This window comes from Salmo salar, chromosome 08 (assembly GCF_965601325.2).
Source record: "Salmo salar chromosome 08, fSalSal1, whole genome shotgun sequence".
Classification (NCBI taxonomy): Eukaryota; Metazoa; Chordata; class Actinopteri; order Salmoniformes; family Salmonidae; genus Salmo; species Salmo salar.
In genome coordinates this window covers 9846336-9862452 of record NC_138298.1, presented here as the reverse complement: position 1 = coordinate 9862452, position 16117 = coordinate 9846336, and the positions used below count along the sequence as shown (strand labels likewise).

At 42.6% G+C, this 16117-nt stretch overlaps 1 long non-coding RNA gene across 1 annotated transcript in view; it reads left to right on the top strand.

Moving 5' to 3' along the window:
• Positions 1 to 15424, top strand: part of LOC145881512 (uncharacterized) — a 71417-nt gene extending 55993 nt beyond the window's left edge. The window contains exon 3 of the long non-coding RNA XR_014393050.1: positions 15292 to 15424. This is a non-coding gene — a long non-coding RNA (uncharacterized LOC145881512). The remainder of the gene's footprint in view (positions 1 to 15291) is intronic.
• The last annotated feature ends 693 nt before the right edge of the window (positions 15425 to 16117 follow it).

Below are 16117 nucleotides of genomic sequence, written 5' to 3'. Positions count from 1 at the left end.
TGTTACAACAACCACAGTGTCTCCCACAATAATCACAGCTGCACCCACAACAACCACAGCTTCTCCCACCACAACATCTACTCCAACAGTGACCACATCTGCTCCCACAACAACCACAGTTGCTGCTACAACAAAATCTGAGGCTACAACATTCGAAGCCCTCTCCACATCAACCACAGCAGCTCCCACAACAACCACAGCGGCTCCCACAACAACCACAGCGGCTCCCACAACAACCACAGCTTATGTTACAACAACCACAGCGTCTCCCACAACAACCACAGCTGCTCCAACAACAACCACAGCGTCTCCCACAACAACCACAGTGTCTCCCACAGCAACCACAGCTGCTCCCACAACAACCACAACTTATCCCAAAACTACAGCATCTCCCACAACCACAACAGCTTCCTTTACAACATCAACAGCTGGTTGGACAACGATCACAGCAGCACCAATGATGTCTACGGATGCGGCTTCAACGAGCACAGCTGTGGCTACAGCAGTCACAGCTGCACCCACAACAACCACAGCTTCTCCCACCACAACATCTACTCCAACAACTACCACATCTGCACCTACAACAACCACAGTGGCTGCTACAACAAAAGCTGAGGCTACAACATTCGAAATCCTGTCCACATCAACCACAGCAGCTCTCACAACAACCACAATTGCACCCACAAAAACCACAAATGCTCCCATAACTAAAGAAGATCTCACAACAGTTTCCCTTACTACAACCGCAGCTTCCCCCAATTCAACCACAGCTGCAGCTACAACAAGTACAGCTGCACCCACAACAACCACACCTGCTCCAACCACAGTTACAGATGCTGCTACAACAACAGCTTCTATCACAACAAATTCGGCCACAACAACCACAGCTTCTCCCACCACAACATCTACTCCAACAACGACCACATCTGCTCCCACAACAACCACAGTTGCTGCTACAACAAAAGCTGAGGCTACAACATTCGAAGCCCTGTCCAGATCAACCACAACAGCTCCCACAACAACCACAGTGGCTCCCACAACAACCACAGCTGATGTTACAACAACCACAGTGTCTCCCACAACAACCACTGCTGCTCCCCCAACAACCACAACCTATCCCAAAACTACAGCATTCCACACAACCACAACAGCTTCCCTTACAACATCAACAGCTGGTCCGACAACAGTCACAGCAGCACCAATGATGTCTACGGATGTGGCTTCAACGAGCACAGCTGTGGCTACAGCAATCACGGCTGCACCCACAACAACCACAGCTTCTCCCACCACAACATCTACTCCAACAGTGACCACATCTGCTCCAACAACAACCACAGTTGCTGCTACAACAAAATCTGAGGCTACAACATTCGAAGCCCTGTCCACATCAACCACAGCAGCTCCCACAACAACCACAGCGGCTCCCACAACAACCACAGCGGCTCCCACAACAACCACAGCTTATGTTACAACAACCACAGCATCTCCCACAACAACCACAGCTGCTCCCACAACAACCACAGCTGATGTTACAACCACCACAGCTGCTCCCACAACGACCACAGCTGCTCCAACAACAACCACAACTTATCCCAAAACTACAGCATCTCCCACAACTACAACAGCTTCCCTTACAACATCATCAGCTGGTCCGACAACGATCACAGCAGCACCAATGATGTCTACGGATGCGGCATCAATGAGCACAACTGTGGCTACAGCAATCACAGCTGCACCCACAACAACCATAACTTCTCCCACCACTCCATCAACAATCACATCTGCTCCCACAACAACCACAGTTGCTGCTACAAAAAAAGCTGAGGCTACAACATTCGAAGCCCTGTCCACATCAACCACAACAGCTCCCACAACAACCACAGCGGCTCCCACAACAACCACAGCTGATGTAACAACAACCACATCATCTCCCACAACAACCACAGCTGCTCCAACAACAACCACTGTTGATGTTACAACAACCACAGCGTCTCCCACAACAACCACATCTGTTCCCACAACAACCACAGCTGATTTTACAACAACCACAGCGTCTCCCACAACAACCACAGCTGCTCCAACAACAACCACTGCTGATGTTACAACAACCAATGCAGCTCCCACAACAACCACAGCTGATGTTACAACAACCACAGTGTGTCCCACAATAGTCACAGCTGCACCCGCAACAACCACAGCTTCTCCCACCACAACATCTACTCCAACAGTGACCACATCTGCTCCCACAACAACCACAGTTGCTGCTACATCAAAATCTGAGGCTACAACATTCGAAGCCCTCTCCACATCAACCACAGCAGCTCCCACAACAACCAAAACGGCTCCCACCACAACATCTACTCCAACAATGACCACATCTGCTCCCACAACAACCACAGTTGCTGCTAAAACAAAAGCTGAGGCTACAACATTCGAAGCCCTGTCCAGATCAACCACAGCAGCTCCCACAACAACCACAGCGACTCCCACAACAACCACAGCGGCTCCCACAACAACCACAGCTGATGGTACAACAACCACAGTGTCTCCCACAACAACCACTGCTGCTCCCCCAACAACCACAACTTATCCCAAAACTACAGCATCCCACACAACCACAACAGCTTCCCTTACAACATCTACAGCTGGTCCGACAACGATCACAGCAGCACCAATGATGTCTACGGATGTGGCTTCAATGAGCACAGCTGTGGCTACAGCAATCACAGCTGCACCCACAACAACCACAGCTTCTCCCACCACAACATCTACTCCAACAACGACCACATCTGCTCCCACAACAACCACAGTTGCTGCTACAAAAAAAGCTGAGGCTACAACATTCGAAGCCCTGTCCACATCAACCACAGCAGCTCCCACAACAACCACAGATGCACCCATAAAAACCACAGCTGCTCCCATAACTACAGCTGCTCCCACAAACACATCAGCTTCCCTTACTTTAAACACAGCTTCCCCCAAAACAACCACAGCTGCAGCTACAAGTACAGCTGCACCCACAACAGCCACACTTGCTCCAACCACAATCCCAGCTGCTGCTACAACAACAGCTTCTAATACATCAATAACAGCTTCGACCACAACGACCAAAGCTGCTCCCACAACAACCACAGCTTACCCCACATCAACCACAGTGGATCCCACAACAACCACAGCGTCTCCCACAACAACCACAGCTGGTGTTACAACAACAACAGCGGCTCCCACAACAACCACAGCGACTCCCACAACAACCACAGCGGCTCCCACTGCAACAGCTCCCATAGCAACAACAAAAGCTGATGTAACAACCACCACTGCTGCCCCTACCACAACTACAGCTAACCCCAAAACAACCACAACTTCTCCCACAACCACAACAGCTTCCCTTACAACAACCACAACTGATCCCACAATGTCAACAACATCACCAATAACATCTACAGCTTCAACAAGCACAGCTGTGGATTCAACAATCACAGCTGCATCCACAAACACAGCTTCTCCCACCACAACATCTACTCCAACAACGACCACAGTTGCTACTACAACAAAAGCTGAGGCTACAACATTTGAAGCCCTGTCCACATCAACCACAGACACTCTCAGAACAACCACAATTGCACCCACAAAAACCACAACTTCTCCCATAACTACAGCAGCTCCCACAACCACAACAGTTTCCCTTACTACAACCACAGCTTCCCCCAATGCAACCACAGCTGCACCCACAACAACCACAGCTGCAGCTACAACAAGTACAGCTGCACCCACAACAACCACACCTGCTCCAACCACAATTACAGATGCTGCTACAACAACAGCTTCTATCACAACAACCACAGCTTCTACCACAACAACCACAGCGGCTCCCACATCAACCGCAGCGACTCCCACAACAACCACAGTGGCTCCCACAACAACAACACCTGATGTTACAACAACCACAGCGTCTCCTACAACAACCCCTGCTGATGTTACAACAACTACAGCTGCTCCCACAACCACAACAGTTTCCCTTACTTCAACCACAGCTTCCCCCAATACAACCACAGCTGCAGCTACAACAAGTACATCTGCAACCACAACAACAACACCCACTCCAACCACAATCACAGCTGCAGCTACAACAACAGCTTCGATCACAACAACAACAGTTTTGACCACAACAACCACAGATTTTACCACAACAACCACAGCTGCTCCCACTACATCCACAGCTGCAGCTACAACAAGTACAGCAGCACCCACTACAACCACAGCGGCTCCCACTACAACCACAGGGGCTCCCACTTCAACCATAGTGGCTCCCACTACAACCACAGCTGCTCCCACTACAACCACAGCGGCTCCCGCTACAACCACAGCGGCTCCCACTACAACAGCTCCCATAGCAATAACAACAGCTGATGTAACAACCACCACTGCTGGCCCTATCATAACCACAGCTAACCCCAAAACCACCACAACTTCTCCCACAACCACAACAGGTTCCCTTACAACAACCACAGCTGTTCCCACAATGGCAACAGCAACACCAATAACATCTACAGCTTCAACAACCACAGCTGTGGCAACAACAATCACAGCTGCATCCGCAAACACAGCTTCTCCCACCACACCATCTACTCCAACGACGACCACATCTACTCCCACAACAACCACAGTTGCTGCTACAACAAAAGCTGAGGCAACAACAACCACAGCTACGCTCACAACATACTCAGCTTCTCCCACAACAACCACAACTGCTAGCATAACAATAGATTCTCCCACTACTACCACAGCTGCTCCCACTACAACCACAATGGCTCCCACTACAACCATAGTGGCTCCCACTACAACCATAGCGGCTCCCACTAAAACCACAGCGGCTCCCACTACAACCACAGCGGCTCCCACTATAACCACAGCGGCTCCCACTACAACCACAGCGGCTCCCACTACAACAGCTCCCATAGCAATAACAACAGCTGATGTAACCACTGCTGGCCCTACCACAACCACAACTAAACCCAAGACAACCACAACTTCTCCCACAACCACAACAGATTCACTTACAACAACCACAGCTGTTCCCACAATGTCAACAGCAACACCAATACCATCTACAGCTTCAACAAGCACAGCTGTGGCAACAACAATCACAGCTGCATCCGCAAACACAGCTTCTCCCACCACAACATCTACTCCCACAACAACCACAGCTTACCCCACAACTACCACAGCGGCTCCCACAACATCCACAGCATCTCCCACAAGAATCACAGCTGTTCCCACAATGTCAACAGCAACACCAATAACATCTACAGCTTCAACAAGCACAGTTGTGGCAACAACAATCACAGCTGCATCCACAAACACAGCTTCTCCCACCACAACATCTACTCCCACAACAACCACAGCTTACCCCACATCTACCACAGCTGCACCCACAACAACCACAGCTTCTCCCACCACACCATCTACTCCAACAACGACCATATCTGCTCCCACAACAACCACAGAGGCTACAACATTCGAAGCCCTGTCCACATCAACCACAGACGCTCTCAGAACAACCACAATAGCTGCAGCTACAACAAGTACAGCTGCACCCACAACAACCACACCTGCTCCAACCACAATCACAGCTGCTGCTACAACAACAGCTTCTATCACAACAACAACAGCTTCGACCACAACAACCACAACTTCTCCCACAACAACAACAACTTATCCCAAAACTACAGCAACCACAACCACAACAGCTTCCCTTACAACATCCACAGCTGGTGCTATGACAACAACAGCCAACCCCACAACAACTACAGTTGCTCCAACAACAACCACAGCTGCCCATTTAACAACCACAGCAGTACCAACTTCAACCACAGCAGTACCAATGTCAACAACAGCGGCTGCCACTACAACCCCAGCTTACCCGTCGACAACCACAGTTGCTGCAACGACCACCAATGTCACCCCCAAAACAACCCCAGCTGCTACCACAATAACCACAGCAGCTGCCACAACAATCACAGCTTATCCCACTTTAACCACTGCCGCAACCACAACAACCGCAGCAGCAACAACAACTTCAGCTCCTGCTCCCACAACAACAGTGGCTCACTCAACAATTAGAGCTGCCCCCACATCAACTACAGCTGCTGCTACAATAACAATAGTTGTTCCCACTACAACTACAACTGCCACCACAACAACAACAGCAGCTTTTGCCACAAGGACAACAGCTGCTGTAACTACCAGCACAGCTGGCGCTACCACAACTACATCTAACTCCACAACAACCACCATTGCCCCTACAACTACCAATGCCGCTCCCACAACGACCACAGCTTCACCATCAACAACAAAAACTCTTGCTCCAACAACTACTGTTTCCCCAACCACCGCATCCACTGACCCTCCAACGTCAAATGAAGGTGTACTTATTCTACAGTTCCGGATGAATCGACAATTTTTGGAAGCCTACAAAAATCCACAGTCCCAGGATTACTTTACTTTGGCTTTAAATGTCACAACTGAGGTAAAAGTTTATCATTAACATTAACAGAAATATTGAAATGGACATTTAGGAAAAAATCTTGCTTGAGAGTTATTAGTACCTAGTACACATTTTGTTTGTCCTTTAAATTCTCATGATGTGCTCTGATAACTTTCTACAGTTGAATCAAGGATACAAAACGGTATATCCTGGAATCTTCCTCAGATGCATCATCATCAGTTTCTGGTATGATCAGTTTTCATTATGGTCCACGTTTCTACAACTTACTTGCAGGCAGAAAAATAATATTATTCACATTTGCCATTCCTTAATAATACTAATACTACTACAACCAATAATACTAACTTATCACATTTCACATTCATTCTATTTCTTTGATTTTTAGGTCTGGTTCTGTGGGTGTGACAACCAAGTTGATCTTCGCAAATCAGTCAGTTGTCCCTCAAATTAGGAATATAGAAGAATCCCTCAAGACATCCATCAACACGTCCACAGTCTTCTTAGATGTTATTACTGACAGTATCAAAGCGGGTAAGAATTAATCTTAACACAATATGTATGAAGATTCATACATTACACATGATTATTTGAAGCAATATTTCCCTCTGTGTCACCACATTGTTGTTGTTTTTTATGCCCACAGCTTAATTACCAGCTCTGGTTTCATCAGTTGTGACTAAATTACATCATACTTGAAATATTGTACTCACTTACAGGTCTTTCTTTTTATTTCAAAACCATTTCAGTCATGGTAGTCTCTTATAAGACCAGCTTTTAGAGGTCAACTGATTATGATTTTTCAACGCCGATACCGATACCGATTATTGGAGGGCCAAAAACTCGCTGATACCGATTAATCGGCCGATTGAAAAAATGTATTTGTAAAAATTACAATTACAACAATACTGAATTAACACTTTTAGTTGAACTTAATATAATACATCAATAAAATCAATTTAGCCTCAAATAAATAATCAAACATGTTCAATTTGGTTTAAATAATGCAAAAACAAAGTATTGGAGAAGAAAGTAAATGTGCCATGTAAAAAAGCTAACGTTTAAGTTCCTTGCTCAGAACTTGAGAACATATGAAAGCTGGTGGTTCCTTTTAACATAAGTCTTCAATATTCCCAGGTAAGAAGTTTTAGGTTGTAGTTATTATAGGAATTATAGGACTATTTCTCTCTACACCATTTGTATTTCATATACCTTTGACTATTGGATGTTCTTATAGGCACTTTAGTATTGCCAGTGTAACAGTATACCTTCCGTCCCTCTCCTCGCCCCTACCTGGGCTTGAACCAGGAACACGTCGACAACAGCTACCCTCGAAGCATCGTTACCCATCGCTCCACAAAAGCCGCAGCCCTTGCAGAGCAAGAGGAACAACTACTTCAAGGTCTCAGAGCGAGTGACGTCATCGATTGAAACGCTATTAGCGTGCACCCCGCTAACTAGCTCAGGAGTTGATAGGCTTGAAGTCATAAACAGCTCAATGCTTGAAGCACAGCAAAGAGCTGCTGGCAAACGCACGAAAGTGCTGTTTGAATGAATGCTTACGAGCCTGCTGCTGCCTACTACCGCTCAGTCAGACTACTCTATCAACTATCAAATCATATACTTAATTATAACATAATAACACACAGAAATACGAGCCTTAGGTCATTAATATGGTCAAATCCGGAAACTATCATTTCGAAAACAAAACGTTTATTCTTTCAGTGAAATACGGAACCGTTCTGTACTGTATCTAACGGGTGGCATCCATAAGTCTAAATATTCCTGTTACATTGCATAACCAGGCGGCCCAAACTGTTGCATATACCCTGACTCTGCGTGCAATGAACGCAAAAGAAGTGACACAATTTCCCCAGTTGAATTTTGCCTGCTAACCTGGATTTCTTTTAACTAAATATGCAGGTTTAATAAAATATACTTCTGTGTATTGATTTTAAGAAAGGCATTGATGTTTATGGTTAGGTACATTCGTGCAACTATTGTGCTTTTTTTGCAAATGCGCTTTTGTTAAATCATCACCCATTTGGCAAAAGTTGGCTGTTTTTGTTAGGAATAAATAGTCTTCACACAGTTTGCAACGAGCCAGGTGGCCCAAACTGCTGCATATACCCTGACTCTGTTGCACAGAACACAAGAGAAGTGACACAATTTCCCTCATTAAAAGAAATTCATGTTAGCAGGCAATATTAACTAAATATGCAGGTTTAAAAAGATATACTTGTGTATTGATTTTAAGAAAGGTGTTGATGTTTATGGTTAGGTACACATTGGTGCAACGACAGTGCTTTTTCGTGAATGCGCGTGTTAAATCACCTGTTTGGCGAAGTAGGCTATGATTCAATGATAAATTAACAGGCACCGTATCGATCATATGCAACGCAGGACAAGCTAGATAAACTAGTAATATCATCAACCATGTGTAGTTAACTAGTGATTAAGTTAAGATTGATTGTTTTTTATAAGATACGTATAATGCTAGCTAGCACCTTACCTTGACTCCTTGCTGCACTCGCATAACAGGTAGTCAGCCTGCCACGCAGTCTCCTCGTGGAGTGCAATGTAATCGGTGTCCCCCAAAAAATGGCCTTAATTAATCGGCCATTACGATTAATTGGTCGACCTCTAATAGCTTCACCCGTGGATATGAGCAAAGACGATTCTGGTGCTCTGGTTTTGTATCACTGATTATTTGGATCATGGATGGGCAACTTGATGGGTGTGGGGGCCACAAAAAAACGGAACTCATCATGAGGAGCTACAGTGGCTCGTGATTCTTCGTACCCACATCCCACATTTGTCATGAGACAAGGAGAAAATGTAGCCATTTTAAAGCAAGACCAAAAGGACAGATTTCGACCAGTCTAATTTCCATTGCTCGTGTTTCTTGGCCCAAACAAGTATCTTCTTATTGATGTCCTTTAGTAGTGGTTTCTTAGCAGCAATTTGACCATGAAGGCCTGATTCACGCAGTCTCCTCTGAACAGTTGTTGTTGAGATGTGTCTGTTATTTGAACTCTGTGAAACATTTATTTGGGCTGCAATTTCTGAGGCTGTTAACTCTAATGAACTTATCCTCTGCAGCAGAGGTAACTCTGGGTCTTCCTTTTCTGTGTCGGTCCTCATGAGAGACAGTTTCATCATAACGCTTGATGGTTTTTGCAACTGCACTTGAAGAAACTTGACTGACCTTCATGTCTTAAAGTAATGATGAGCTGTCGTTTCTCTTTGCTTATTTGAGCTGTTCTTGCCATAATAGGGACTTTCAACAAGGCACACATGAGGGAGAGAGAGAGAGAGACTAAAGGGAGGCTGCTGGCCGCCAGTTGCCCATCCCTGATTTGGATGAATGATGATTTTGCTCATGTGGCCTACAGCTGGCATCTTTTATATTTTTGGAAGAGGATAGACTTGGCAGAGGCTTTTAAATGGTCTAAATCTGATTTATTTTATTTTCAACAGAATTCCAGAATTCCACGACTACTACTACTGCAACCACCACAACAGCAGCTACACAAACTACAGTGGCTGCACCTACCTATAGCAGCACTATGGCAAGAAACAGACCTCAAGAAGTGGTCACTTTACTACTGGTTTTAATGCTGATCTGTTTCTTCTTAACAGAATAACTCTAGGACTCAATTAAACCCATTAAGTATAACATATTCTATAATAAAGGCATATATAACTTCAGCTATTAAGATTAAGATATGTTAAGAAACGACTAATAATCAAATAGTAATATCTTAGTTAAAGTAATTGCTTGTCTATATGATTATGTATAAAACTGTTTGTCTAATTTATTTTTATAAAATGTACCTCAAGAGAAAATAATTCAGAAAATAATGCTGTTAATGTAATGAAGCTGAATGTAAATGTGTGATGTATTTCTATTTATATGTTGTTTTAGTATATTGCAATAGACTATGAATAATGTAATAGAATATAAATACATTTGTATATTATGAAATGAACTAAGCAAATTATACAATTCTTGGAAACCTAATTGTCTATTCTGTAATATATAGTTTCTTCCTAATTGTAACCCAACTCTCGGCATACATTGCAATCTTTGGAAATTACTTTGAAAACCCTTGAATAAATAATGCCAAAGAAAAACACATAAATAAATACACTTTAGACTGTAGATGTATTGTAATAATACTTAAATAAACACAAATTGATCTTATCAATGTTGTAGTCTACATATTATTATACAGACGGTATTCATCTGAGATGTTGAGTACCATGAACTTGAAAATGTAAATCACTCCCTTGAAAAGACAATTGAACATTTCTGACATGTCGGAAAAATAAAATGTTGGCTGGAGAAATTATCAGTAAGTATCAGTAAGCCAGATCACAGATATCATACAGTGCCTTCAGAAAGTACTCACACACCTTGATTTTTTTCACAATGTCGTTGTGTTACAGCCTGAATTTAAAAGGGATTAAATAGAGATTTTGTGTCACTCGCTTCACACAATACCCCATAATGTCAAAGAAGAATTATGTTTTTAGATTCGTTTTTTACAAATGCGTCAATCTAAGTAAGTTCTCTGTTTTGCCCTATGACCTCCACAAGTCTCACAGGACAAGGCTGAAGGTAACAGATACAAACAAATGAAAGCATGGAAGTAGTTTTGTGCCAACAAAAATAAGAGGTTAAATATGTGTCCAAAAAAACTAAAATATTCCCTGAGATTTCTTATATCTCCTTGATATAGGACAGTCACTTCTAAACCTAATTTTCTTTTACTGTCTTTTTTGCAATTGTTTTATGTGTTATTCAATGCGTTTCTATGGGTTATAGTAGTAAAGGCTAAATTCAATATTTTATCAAAAACGTTTTTCAAATTTTTTTTATACCTAAATGGGTCCTAAAATGTAAAATCAAATAGCTAAATACTAACCTAATTGACAGAGTGAAATGAAGGAACCTATACAGAATCTAACAGTAAAACTGCAAAAATATGGCAAAGCAATTAACTTTTGCCCTGAATAATTTTGGATTGAATTTATTTTGAATTTAATGTAGTTGGGTAGCAGACATATACAGTTGAAGTCGTAAGTTTACATACACTTCGTTTGGAGTCATTAAAACTTGTTTTTCAACCACTCCACAAATTTCTTGTTAACAAACTATAGTTTTGGCAAGTCGGTTAAGACATCTACTTTGTGCATAACACAAGTAATTTTCCAAGAATTGTTTACAGACAGATTATTTCACTTATAATTCACTGTATCACAATTCCAGTGGGTCAGAAGTTTACATACACTAAGTTGACTGTGCCTTTAAACAGCTTGGAAAATTCCATAAAATGATGTCATGGCTTTAGAAGCTTCTGATAGGCTAATTTATATCATTTGAGTCAATTGGAGGTGTACCTGTGGATGTATTTCAAGGCCTACCTTCAAACTCAGTACCTCTTTGATTGACATCATGGAGAAATCAAAATAAATCAGCCAAGACCTCAGAAAAATTATTGTAGACATCCACAAGTCTGGTTCATCCTTGGGAGCAATTTCCAAACGCCTGAAGGTACCACATGTTCTGTCTCCTAGAGAGGAACGTACTTTGGTGCGAAAAGTGCAAATCAATCTCAGAACAACAGCAACGGATCTTGTGAAGATTCTGGAGGAAACAGGTACAAAAGTATCTGTATCCACAGTAAAAGGCGTCCTATATCGACATAACCTGAAAGGCCGCTCAGCAAGAAAGAAGCCACTGCTCCTTGAACCGCCATAAAAAAGCCAGACTACGGTTTGCAACTGCACATAGGGACAAAGATCGTACTTTTTGGAGAAATGTCCTCTGGTCTGATGAAACAAAAATAGAACTGTTTAACCATAATGACCATCGTTATGTTTGGAGGAAAAAGGGGGAGGCTTGCAAGCCGAAGAACACCATCCCAACCGTGAAGCACTGGGGTGGCAGCATCATGTTGTGAGGGTGCTTTGCTGCAGGAGGGACTGGTGTACTTTACAAAATAGATGGCATCATGAGGATGGAAAATTATGTGGATATATTGAAGCAACATCTCGACGTCAGTCAAGAAGTTAATGCTTGGTCGCAAATGGGTCTTCCAAATGGACAATGACCCCAATCATACTTCCAAAGTTGTGGCAAAATGGCTTAAGGACAATAAAGTCGAGGTATTGGAGTGGCCATCACAAAGCCCTGACCTCAATCCCATAGAAAATGTGTGGGCAGAACTGAAAAAGCATGTGCGAGCAAGGAGGTCTACAAACCTGACTCAGTTACACCAGCTCTGTCAGGAGGAATGGGCCAAAATTCACCCAACTTATTGTGGGAAGCTTGTGGAAGGCTACCCGAAAAGTTTGACCCAAGTTAAACAATTTAAAGGCAACTCTACCAAATACTAATTGAGTGTATGTAAACTTCTGACCAACTGGGTTTTTTAGTTTATAGTTTAGTTCATTAATTTGACCATTTAAAAAAACAAGCACACATAAAACTTAAAAGCCATACATGCACATTAATAAAATCATTGAGGATAACACACAATAAAGTCTGGGACTTATTTCCATTGTGGTCCTCTTTAGACAAGATGGCTAGACAAGATCAAACACACTATGGCAGTGAAATAATAAAACAAAAACATAGAAGAAGAACATCTATCTCATCATTCCAGTTACATCATAGGGGTTATTCATATGGGCACAGAAGACATCAAACATATTTTTACTTTATTTTTAAACCTGCCCAGAGAGGACGTTGTTTTTATAGGCAGAGGCAACTCATTCCATTCTGAGGCTCCAGTATACAAGAAAGTACCTTTCCCAGCATTACTCCTGAACCTGTATAAGCACACATCAGCAACACCTGATCTGGTGCTGTGATTGTGTGCATCCCTAACACGAGGAAAGTAATCACTTAGATATCTTGGCGCAGGACCATAAATACTCCTGTAAACCAAACCTAGTCTAATCTGGGACACCCTAGCCTCAATAGGCAGCCATTTTAGTTCCTGAAAGCAGCTCCTCCCTATGTTTGTACGTGGACTCACCTTCAATACTACCCTGATCAGTTTATTCTGGGCTATCTGGAGCGTCCCCTTCATAAGTTTAGATAAGCCCCCAAACCAGGAAGTACTAGCATAGTCAAAATGGCATTGAATTAGGTCTGGATCCCAAAATAATTGCTTCAGTTTTCCCTAAGTGCAGAGATAGCTTATTATCTCCAAGCCATTTGCTAATGTTAGTAAGCTCTGTGCTAAGTATGCTCTCCAACATAGTTTTACTTTTGTGAGACACCAGAAGAGTAGAGGCATCCACATAAAGAAAAAGACGGCAAGAACAAGCATCTTTCATATCGTTAATATACAATAAAAACAGCAGAGGCCCAAGCACGCTCCCCGGCGGAACGCCACAACTCATTGGTTTTGCCTGAGACAGTGAACCATTAACGTCTACTACGTGCTCCCTTCCTGATAAATAGGACTTTACCCAGCCTAGAGGGATACTGCTTAACCCCAGTGCCTCCAGTTTGAAAATCATACATTAGACCTTGTTTGTTAACATATTCATACATTTGCTCATGTACAATTCTCTCCAGGATCTTTGATGTTACACAGAGGATAGATACAGGCCTATTATTCCCAGGGTCAGACTTTATCCCCTTCTTATACAGAGATATAACTTTAGCTTGTTTCATGTCCCTGGGAAAGGTGCCTTGTTCAAGAGAGAGATTAACGATATGCATAATACAAGGGCCAATTTGCTCAGCAGAATCTATAACAAACCTTGCAGGAATATTATCCAGGCCTGTGGCTTTGGCGCATTTAAGCTCTGCCAGCATACTGACTATTTTGGCTGTTGCTACCTTTGCAAAAAAAAAAGAGTTTGGCTGAACCCCTAACTCTACATAACACTTCTTGACTTGGTTGCTTCCATACAAACCAGAACTGGTGGGCAGCTTGCTAACCAGCTTGCTGGCAACAGAAGTTTAAAAAAAAGAGTTGAATTCATTGGCAACCTCTGCTTTTTCATATACCATCTCCCCCTTGATGTTCAGTCCAATGCTGTTTCGTTTGTTTTTGGTAGTACTACTACAGCCTAGTTCCTTAAATTATATCCAATGATTTTTAGGGTAATTTTTGTTCTCAATTATTTTCTCAGCAAAGTAACCCCTCTTAGCTTCATCCATCCTGCTCTGTGCTTCATTTCTTTGACCTTTATATAGGACAAAATCATGCTGCTCTTGAGAGTTCTTAAATTTTTTAAAGGCCTTATTCCTTGCTTGGATAGATTCTAGAATCTCATAATTAAACCAAGGGTAGATCTCTGCTTTACCCTGACCCGTCTAATGGGAGCCATCACATTCACCACATCAAGGAATATACATTTAAAGACTTCCCAGGCACTGTCTACCCCTACACTATCTAGCACAGGTGACCAGTCAATTTTACCCACTTCCTCCCTAAACTTTTCAACACAGTATTTTTTGAGTCCTCTGATTCTAATGGTTTTGTGACCCTTTAATATATCTTTAAAAATCATCCTTGTGCAAAATGTAATAAAATGATCACTGATTCCATATACTATTACTCCACTCTGCAATATTTTAGATTTATCAGACACCAATATTAAGTCAATTGTACTGTTTCACATATCCTGGTGGGATCTTTCATCATTTGGGTCAGAGCAAGTGATCTACAAAAGTGCATAAATACATTGTGGTTTGGGCTATTCTTTTTGCAGACATCAGTATTGAAATCCCCTAACAAAATTATTTTCTTCAACAGGGAATCATTACAGTTTGACAACACAATTTCAAGACCTCCACAGAATGCATTCTGCTTGGGCAGCCTATAACACACCCCCAACAAAATCGGCTTGGTTTTGGGAAGGCAGATATTCAGCCAGACAATCTCCAGATCAGTGGTAAGTGTCACAGCTGTCGTCGTAGAGAGAGAATGGGACCAAAGCACAGCGGGTTTCGTGCTCATCATATTTATTTATAAAATAATGCGAACACCACGGAAGAAAACAATAAACAAACTAGTGATATGAAACAGTGAACGCAGGCTCAACAAAAAAAGCAGTGCTCTCAAACAACTACCCATGAAAAACAAAGACAAACACACCCTACTATATAGGACTCCCAATCAAAGGCAACTCAAAACACCTGCCTTCAATTGAGAGTCCAACCCCAATCAACTAGACATAGAAACACAGACATAGACCAGTGACAAACCCCATAATACATACATCAACTACCCTCTGCCACGTCCTGACCAAACTACAATAACCAAATATACTCTATACTGGTCAGGACGTGACAGTAAGAAAGATCATAAAAGCAATTTCAGATTCAGGTTTAGGGGGGTGATAACTTTATGGAAACCACTATTCACACTATGTGGATTATAAATATGTACAGACATAAAGAACCATCACATCAAGGTGTAACAGTGATGGATGGCTATTCAACAGTAGTCTTACAACAGTAGTCTTCTGTAACAAGCAATACATATTAAATATGTTTACATACATCCATGACTGAATGGTTTCACAAACTCCTTTAAAGATTTGTAAGTTGTAACATACCTCATTCAGCAGTCTGAATTA